The sequence below is a fragment of the Bubalus bubalis genome, chromosome 20, assembly GCF_019923935.1.
Source record: "Bubalus bubalis isolate 160015118507 breed Murrah chromosome 20, NDDB_SH_1, whole genome shotgun sequence".
In the NCBI taxonomy this organism is placed as follows: domain Eukaryota; kingdom Metazoa; phylum Chordata; class Mammalia; order Artiodactyla; family Bovidae; genus Bubalus; species Bubalus bubalis.
This window is the reverse complement of record NC_059176.1, coordinates 35,927,756-35,937,653: the sequence shown is the minus strand read 5'-3', so window position 1 is coordinate 35,937,653 and position 9,898 is coordinate 35,927,756.

Genomic DNA, 9,898 nt, shown 5'->3' with positions numbered 1-9,898 from the left:
AGAGAACCAGTCTACAGGTGGGCTTCCCTGGTGGCTCAGATGGTAAGGAATCTGCCTGCAATGCGGGAGACCTGGGTTTGATCCCTGGTTAGGAAGATCCCCTGGAGAAGGGAATGGCAACCCACTCCAGTATTCTTGCCTGAAGAATTCCATGGACAGAGAAGCCTGGTGGACCACAGTCCATGGAGGGTCACAAAGAGTCAGACATGACTAACACATACAGTCTAAAGATGGTTTGGCCAGTCCAGCTAAGGGCCCTGGTGTATGTGGTAGGCTTCCTCTGCAATGATTAAAATTCAGTTTCTTCAGCTCCTCCAAGGGGAAACTGAGACAGAGAGGGTTCCTAAGACCAGAGATGTAGTCACCTAACTTGCAGGTCATCGTGGGCAGATTCCTTTCCCTCTCTGGGTATCAGTGAACCAATCTGTATAATGGGTAGGAGTCAGATGGATAAGTCTTCCCAGATGAATTCTGGTGGTCTAAAACTCTGTAAGTCATATTGGGAAAGGCCACAGTCTGGCCGTTTTGGCTGGCAGAGGTTACTGAGAAACCTTTGGCTCCACAACTGGGCCTGACCAACCAGCCTGAGTCCATAAGCCATGGTATGCTTCTTCTAGGTCTGAAGTTTTGGAGGTTCAGTGATCCTCTTCTCTTGCATGTTTGAAGTGACCCTTAGAGCTGTTACAAGATGGGAACCAGTCTCTTCTGCCCTCGGACAAACCTCTGCACTGCACCCAGACCCTTGTTCCTGCAGGCCGGCCCCGTGCACACCACTGTCCTTTGGACTGTCCTGAGTCCCTTCCTCAGTGCTTCCCTCTTTCCCCTTCCTCTCTTCTTTCCCTCCCTCCAACTTTCCACAGAGGATCTGAGATGACTATGTCAGCGATAGTGTAGTTTGAGGGCCCTCTGCATCTGACACCCCACCCCTCCCGTTTCTAGCCTCCCCTCCCCTCCTTAGTCTCTGGGTAAAACTCATGTTTTGGTGTGTATATGTGACTGTTTTTTGTTTTTGGTTTTAACTTGTGATAAAATAATATGTAATATCAGGGCTTTCCTGGTGGCTCAGACAGTAAAGAATCTGCCTGTAATGCAGGAGACCTGGGATAATCCCTGGGTTGGAAATATTCCCTGCAGGAGGGCATGGCAACCCACTGCAGTATTCTTGCCTGGGGAATCCCATGGACAGAGGAGCCTGGTTGGCTACGGTCCATAGGGTCGCAAAGAGTCGGACATGACTGAAGTGACTTAGCACGCACACACGCACACATACATAAGATAAAACTGACCATCTTGACCGTTTTTAAGTGTGCAAGTTCAGTAGTGTTAAGGATATTTACTTTGTTGTGCAACCAAGCTCCAGAGCTTTCTTCATCTTGTAAAATTGAAACTCTACACCATTACACAACATCTTTCCACTTCCCTTCCCCTAGCCTCTGGCAAGCACCAGGCTACTTTCTGTCTCTATGAATGAGATTACTCTAGGCACCTCAGGTAAGTGGAATCACATGGTACTTGTCCTTTGGTGGCCGACTTATTTCATTCCACTTAGTGTCCTGGGGAGGGCTCACTCTTGCCCCAGGCCAGGCCTGCCCTGTCTCCCCTTGCCATCTTTGCTGGGGCTGTTTTCTCTGCCAGATTGCCCAGGCTCCCCCGATGTCACCCTACTCACCCTCCAGTCTGGCTAATAGCCTTCTCCTCTGGAATCAGGTTGTTGACTCCACCCGGTTGCCACACACTGCATATTCCTCTCCTGTTGCAAATGATGTCTTGCCCAGGCTCCACTGAAGGTTTTTCAGGAATCATGTGTGCCCAGGACAGGGCTGGGCAAAGGATAGGTGACTGGGAGAACTTAGATAGGTGGCTGGGAGAACTTAAAGCCTTGTAGAAAGAAAGGAAGGAAGGTAGGAAGGGAGAGTGGGAGGGGGAAAGGGAGGGAGGGAGGGAAAGAAGGAAGAACTGAAGGACAGACCCAACCCAGCTTTGGCTTGTGCGTTTAAGCATGTGAGCATGCTCAGTCGCGTGTGGCTCTTTACGACCCCATGGACTGTAGCCTGCCAGGCTTCTCTGTCCATGGAATTTGCCAGGCAAGAATAATGGATTGGGTTGCCATTTCCTATTCCAGGGAATCTTCCCAACACAGGGATCGAATCCTACATTGTCTCCTACATTGGTAAGGGGATTCTTTACCACTGAGCCACCTGGGAAGCCCGTGGGTGCATGAAAGAACAGGAAATAGTTCTTTTGGCCATTTCATCTGGAACCCATCTGTGATAATGAAGACCATTTTGGGCTTTTGACCCCCACTTGGATGCAGAGATGCATCCTGGTATCTCAGGGGACAGGCTGGTGCCAGGAGCAAGGGGAGCAAGTGGCAGGGCAGCAGGCCTGCTCCTAATTCTCAGGCTTCTCTGAGCCCAGCCTCTGTTCCACCAAGAAAGTCTGGACACCTCATGAATTTTATCAGGTCAGGACAGGATAGTACCTCCATTTTACTGATGAAAAAACTGAGCCCAGGATAGTAGAGCAGGACCAGATCTTGACTCCCTTCCTAGTATTTTCTCTGTTCCCAGCCACCTCCCTGATTCAGCCTCCTGTGGTTTTTCAAAAGGTTTAAACTCTAGGAAGAAGCCTGACTCCCACAGAAGGAGCCAAGAAGGGGCAGGGGGTGTGGGGTGAGGAGAGGAGGCAACAGGGCTGACTTCCAGGCTGCTTTCCACAATTCCAGCATGCAAGGCCTTAATGGGGCCAAGTGTTCTTTCTTCTCCAGAAGAGTGGCCATTCAGAGGCTGCTGGCTTTGTCTGGAAGAGCCGCAACCTGTGATTAGCCCACTCCAGAGAGCCCCCTTCCTGTTTCCCACAATAGCTCCCCTGCTGACAGCCCCCATGGCTCCTGTGGGCCCGAAGACCCCCACCTCCCAAGGCCCACCTCCAACTCCCCCCTTCCTCACCTCTGCACTCTGAGCTGAGTCTTCCTGGCAGGGACCAGGAGGAGTTCACTGGGTCCTCCCGAGGCCTAGGGGCTTGGACTACTATCCCCTTCTACAGAAGGGAAAATGGAGAGACAGAGAGCCCAGGTGGATGAGTGAAGGGACAGATCCAGACCTCAGACTTCCTCATTCCCAGGCCAGTGGGATCTTGTGATCATCACTGCCTCACACTGGGATTTCAGCCCCCAGCCCCTCTCCAGTTAGCCTCCCCTCCTCAACAGCGAAACCATCTGAGCCCCATACCCTACTCCCTTCAAATCCACAGTGCCAGGGATTCATGGGGTAATAGAATCACCCAGAGCAACAAAGTGAAACACTTTGAAAATGGACTGTTTCTGTCCATTGCACAGATGGGAAAACTGAGGCCCAGGGCTGGAAAGGACCTTATTTGTGGTCACTCAGCTAGTGAGTGATAAAGGCAAAATTAGAAGCCTGGTTTCTTCCCTCCTTTGATTGTGGTGGTCAGGATTGGGGCATGACTACCTTGAAACTCTCCTGTCCGAGTGGTGACTGATCCAGTCCCCAAGCCTCTGAACCCATCAGTGTACATACCCTTCCCCTGGTAGCTTTTTGCTCCAGGCGCCAGCATGGAACAAAGGACGTCTTGGGTCATTCCTGAAGCCCTCTGGCTCTGGCCTTCAGCCAAGCCTGAGCTAGAGTCATACGCATGGTCCCTGGGCTCACCCCAACAGCCCCCTCTGGCAGCCTTGGTCAGAAGGGGTAAAGTTCTGGGGTTGCAGGAGGCAGCAGTTGCTAGCCTCTCCACCAGCATCCGCAGCATTGAGCTTTGCTTTCTGTGTGCCCAGTTGCCCAGCTGCCCCACTGGCTTCAAGGACTCAACCCCCGAGAGGGCGTCCAGCCTGCCTGGGGGCCATAGGCAGACAGAGCAGGTAGAGGTGGAGAGAGGAGGCAGGAGCTGGCAGGGGCGGCATCGAGTCAGCACACAGCGTGACTGAACGAAAGGTACTGCCCAAAGTGTTGAGGAGAGAGGGAGATGGAAAGACAGACAATACAGGAGCAGGAGCGAAACAGAAAGGGAAAGCCAGGAAGACCAGAGAGAGACAGAGATCGACAAGAGAGAACGAGGCAGAGACAGACAGGGCAGAGAGCAGACAAGCAGACTGAGGTGGACAGAGAGCAGGTGGGCTAGAGAGACAATAACCGGGACGAAAAGAGGCGCTAATGGATGGGGACAGACAAGAAGGCAGGACAGAGAAAGAGAGAGAGAAAGCAAGTAGGAGAAACTGACAGACAGACCCACCGGTGGGCAGAGGTTCTGCTATGTCCTCACCAGAGTCAGAGTCCTGAGAGGTATGTCCCAGTCCCGTCACTTAAGCAACTGTGGGGGCCTTCACTCAACCCTAAGACTGGGCCCCAGAGGGAGTCTCCTAGTCACAGAACGGAGCAGCATTAAAGCTCTGGGGAGGGAGGTTTCTGGGGAAAGAACCGTGAGCTCTGTGTATATGTGTGGGTGGGATGGGGGTGGGGGACCTCTGGCAACGCTTCTAGCTCAGTCGCTGCCCCCGACGCATCACGTGCCCCCTCTGGTTCTGTTTCCTCTGGATGTGGGTTCAGGCAGGGGTCTCTGAGGTCTCCTCCAGCCCTAGGATGTGGTCTTAACTCAGACTCTGTTTTTGCCGCTAACTTACTGCTCTTTCCTACTTAACTCATGAGCTTTACCTTATAGTCCAAGAAGGCTGCCTGTGGGCCAGCCATCACAAGCACATTTCAACCGATTGGAAGAAGGAAGGGCTAAAGAAACCACCCCTCTTTAAAAGAACAGCTCTTTGGAAGTCACGCTCAGCATTTCTTTTTCCATCTTGTTGGCTAATACGTAGAACACAGGGTTGCATCTCACTTCAAGGAATACTGTGAAATGTGCCGTACTAGGCTGGGGACAGAATCCATTTCACACAGTTCAGTGATGGTGTCATAGCTCCTCACAACAGCGTCCACACAGCCTTACAATGATTCCTTTGTTTACTAAAGACAGATAATAGTTTTTATTAGTGAAAATCGCCCTTCATTTCCCCAAACTCATCCTTCCCCTGAGTGTCATAACTGTGGACAGTTTGATGTGTGTCTGTCCATTTCATTTTGTGTGTTTACAGACACACATACAACACACACACACACAACGTGTACCTAGTTTAAAGGAGCACATGCATGTAGCGTTCTGCGCCTTGCCTTTTTGGTTATTGCATGGCGTTCTGCCTTGGAGCTCTACCTTGTTGGCTCACGAGGAGGTACCTCACTCTGTGACTGTTGAACAGTACCTTACCATACAGACTTATCAAAGTTTATTGATGGATATGGGGCTTGTTGACAAATTAGTACATTGCTGACAGCCTTGGGCATCTTCTCTGCATATATATACAAGTGGTCCTTGAGGACAGATTTCTAAAAATGGGCCAAAGTTGAATTCTCTCCTAGTGTTGGGGATTTAACCCTTTCTGTGAAAATCCTTCTCCATGGGGAAGATAACAGGTCAGAGACCCCTTCCATCCTGGCTTGGACGGCTCCCTCTCCCTCCTGCCCTCCTGCCCTCCCTCCCGTTTGGCAGGCACAGCTCTGGCAACATCCTCGTCTCTGTGCCCGCTGTTCTGGGGTCTTTTTTTTTTTTTTAATTTATTTATTTGGCCGTGCTGGGTCTTCGTTGCTGTGCATGGCCTTTCTCTAGTTGCGGTGAGTGGGGGCTACTCTCTTATTGCAGAGCACAGGCTCAGCACGTGGGCTTCAGTAGTTGTGGGGACAGGCTTAGTTGCTTCATGGCATGTGGGATCTTCCCTCACCCAGGGTTCAAACTCACATTCCCTGCATTGGCAGGTGGATTCTTAACCACTGGACCGCCACGGAAGTCCTGTTCTGGGGTCTGTGCCATCACCAGAAGCCAATTTCACATTCTAATTGGTGCCTAGGCTGCCCCACCCTTTCATTGACTGGATCACCTTACCAGGTTGAGGAGGCAGAAGACACCTCCCCTGGTATCCTTCTCTTGGGAATTGAGGGCCCTGCTTCTGGTCCCCACCTTCATTCCTTCCCTCCCTGACTACCATAGCACCATATGTTTGCATCTTCTGAGCCCTGTTTTCCTTCCCTATCTGGTTCACACCCTTCTAGGTCACCGCTCCTAGGGGGAGGGGGGAGGGGAGAGGATGGGAAAATCTGATCCAAACAATTCCCCTTCCCAACTCAGGGACAGGGATGGGGCGACTGTCCCTGCAGCCTTGGGGGTTGTGCTTGGGGTGAATAGCAGCCCCCCAAACCCCAGCCTTCTAGAATAGAGAGAAAGCTCTTCAAGTGATGCTTTAGGCTCTCCCCCTGGAATGGATCCTACCTGAATTTTGAGCCCCAAGGCCCCATGAAAGTGTGACAGATTCCCCTCTTCCCAGGGTCAGGGCCCTCAGCCCAGCTGGGCAGCAGCAGGATGCTGATCGGGTTATTAAAAGATTAGCTGATGGTTCCCCTCTGGCCTGGTGCAATTCATCAGGCAGTGGCCCCCGGGAGTGATGGATGGTGACAAACGGAGGTAGGTAGGGGCTTCCTGAACCCACCCAGGGCCACGGCTGGGGAAACTCAGCCATCAAAGAAAGCCCCATGCAGGCTTCTCCACCGAGGTGACTGAGGGCCAAGGAGATCAAATTTCGGGCAAATGGTTTGGGGGTTGGAGAGTCTCTGCCAAAAACAAGCCGCCCTGTGTGTTGTGTGGGGCCCCAGCCGGGCTGTGGGGCTGAGCTGGAGAGATGGGGGTGGGTTGGGCTTCTTTGATCCCCGGAATCACAGGCAGGAGGCCTGGGGGGTGGGGGAAGCCTGGGGGGTGGGGGAGGCCTGGGGGGCGGGAGGAGGGGCAGGGCCAGGACTGGTGGGAAGGAGGGAGCTGCCTTTCCTGGAGGGAGGGAGGAGATCAAACACCTTTTAAAGCAGGTGCTGGGGACTCTGCTCAGGGCCAAGTGCTGAGACGGCGGTACAGCCAGTCATCCCTCTGGGATCCCAGCCAGAGCTGGGGCTGGTGCTCAGAGGAGGAGGTCCCAGGTGGTGGGGAGCACTCTGTCTGCCTGGAGGCACAGGACTCCTGAGGGTGATCACTAAAGAGAAGGAAGAGATACAGAAGGGAGAGGTCAAGAGAACGCTGTGGCAGTGGGGCTGGAGCCAAGCCTGCGCGCCAGGTAGGATTGCCACAGGTTGGGGAGCAAGGAAAAGGTATGGTGGGGGGCAGAGCACAAACGAAGGCGTGGGGCAGGAAGGAGGCAGGAATGGTAGGGTCGAGCAATTCTGGGGGATGAAGTTGGAGGCCTGGAGATGGCTGGACTTGGGGTACCCTGGGAGCTAGTGCAAGCTCCAAAAGGCAGGGGGACATCAGAACAGTTGTGTCTGCATAAGGTCTTCATTGGCTTCCCAGGTAGCTCAGTGGAATCTGCCTGTAATGCAGGAGACACCAGAGACGCAGGTTCCATCCTTGGGTTGGGATCCCTGGAGGAGGGCATGGCAACCTACTCTAGTATTCATGCCTGGAGAATCTCGTGGACAGAGAAGCCTGGTGAGCTATAGTCCATAGGATCACAAAGAGTTGGACATGACTAAAGCGACTGAGCACATAGGATTTGAAAGTGGGCAAGAGATTGATGGAGAGCCCTGCCCTGTAGTCAGCAGGCAACGAGGAAGGAGAACTCGGGATCTGCCCAGCAGTCGGTGTCCTCAGTGAGGAAGGAGGGTAGCACAAAGCCCACATCTCAAGACCAGACCACGGTGGTACCATCCTAGGGAGGAGGTGTTAGGAAGTGAGAATCCAGGCCTCTAAAGCTGAGGGAGTCCTCATGGCCTTTTGACCAGTCCTCCTCTGAAGGCAGGAAACCCTCTGTAGCATCTTGATGTTACTAGCCGATTCTTGATTGCTGCCTCTTGTGGTGGGCTCACTACTCTGTGAGATTAAGAAACCTACCTTTGTCTTGAGCTGAAATCTGCCTCCCTGCCTTCCATCCTCTGAACCAGTTCTAGCCTAGCACTCTGGGAGGGGAAGAACAACTGCTCCCCTGAAAGAGCTGGCTGCCCTCCTTCCCACCAGTGCCCATACTCATGCCAGAGCACTCTGGCTTCAATCTCTCTTGCTGTGTTGATGCTTTTGGTGAGGGGGCAGGAGAATTCCAAGAAGGGCATATCAGATGATGCTACTGATGCTCCCATGTGGCAAGGGAGGTAGGAGTAGGGAGCTTATCCCACACTTTTCCCGCATAAGCTGAGCAGCCAGTAACTCTGCCTTCCAACCACTGAATGGGGTCAGGCTGGGTCTGGAGCTAGGATTAGGTACCTGTGTGTGCAGGGGGCAGTTCAATATGTGTGTATGTGTGTGTGAGTGCACTGTGTAGATGGGGACAGACCCAGAGCTCATAGGTCCACATGGGGTTGAACCCGCCTTGGCTGCTTATCCACAGGCTCGTGGGGGGCTGGGCTGCACAGGCAGGGGCATGGGCCGTCCCCATACTCCTGGACTGAAGCACTCCTTGGCTATTGTCTGCTGTGGGAGATTTCAGTCTCCCTGCCGGAGACTGGAGTGTTGCTGAGGCTCTGGGATGTTACTGAGGTTTGGGTGCTGTAGTAATTTTGGGGGTGCAGTTGGACTTCTAAGGCAAAAGCTGGGGTGGGAGTGTGGTGAGCAGTGAGGGGTCTCTGGGCCTTTTGAACCTACCCACTATGATTTTGACCATCTTGCCCCACCCATGCCTGATCTGCCAGAGTTTGAGGGTCCTCGGAAGGTGGCTGGGGTTCTAGGGTGTTGTAGATGTTCTGGTCTGTTACTGAAGTTCTGGGGGCTCATAAAGGGTTGACACTGGGTTCTGGGAGTTCTTGTGGTGTTACTAAAGTTCTGGAGATATTGCTAAGATGCTAAGTGGGGGGCTCTGGAGGAACTGGGGGTCCTTGGGGGTGTGTCTGAGGTTCTTCCTCATGCCTTCCCGCCCGCTGTCAGCTCCTTTTAAGCTTAGCACTTTGCCCTTTAAGGATTTTGATAACCATGGGCTGCTGAAGGCGCACACGTGGGCCTCTGTTCCTGGACGCAAAAATTCCTCAGATTTAATCAACTTGAACAAAAACACGGAGAGGAAGGAAGCCCTGTCCTGAGGCCTGCATGGGCCAACTCCAGCCCAAGGGGCAGGGCTGGGCAGCTCAGTGCCAAGCCCAGATGGCAGATGACTTTTGTCTGCTCAAGCCCAGAAGCTTTTAGTGACCCCCTGTCAGCATGAACACCCCCAGATCTGTATTCAGTTGGGAGCCCTGTTGGCCTGGGCTGTTCCTTGGGTATTGGCATTGGCCTCATCTGAGTGTGCCAGGCATCTCTGACCCCTGCTCTGCACTCTCCTTGCTTCTCAAATTCCCCTTCTCAACTCTCCTATGACACACCTCATCTTTGCTGCCATTGCTGACTCTGTCTGACCTCAAGCCCTCACTCCAGGCCCCCTCCTCCAGGAAGTCTCCAAGACTGCTCAAGTGTTAGTCGCTCAGTCGTGTCCAACTCTTTGCGACCCTGTGGACTGCAGCCTGCTAGGCTTCTTTGTCCATGGGATTCTCCAGGCAAGAATACTGGAGTGGGTTGCCATTTCCCCTCCAGGGGATCTTCCCGACCCAGGGGTCAAACCCAGGTCTCTTGCATTGCAGGCTGATTCTTTATAGTCTGAGTCTCTGTGCCTCTGGGCCTCGCTCCAGGCCCCCTCCTCCAGGAAGCCTCCAAGACTGCTCAAATCATCTCTTTATTCCTCCTCCCCTCTTCTCCCTTCTCCAAGATTTCACTGTCTTTCAAGTACCTCCACTCGACATCCCCTCCTCTCCTGAGGGCAGGTGCCGGTCTCTGACTCTTCTGGATAGAGTCCCCCTATACAGCCAACCCCAGAGGGCCTGCCCTGTCCTCTGCCTCCAGGCCT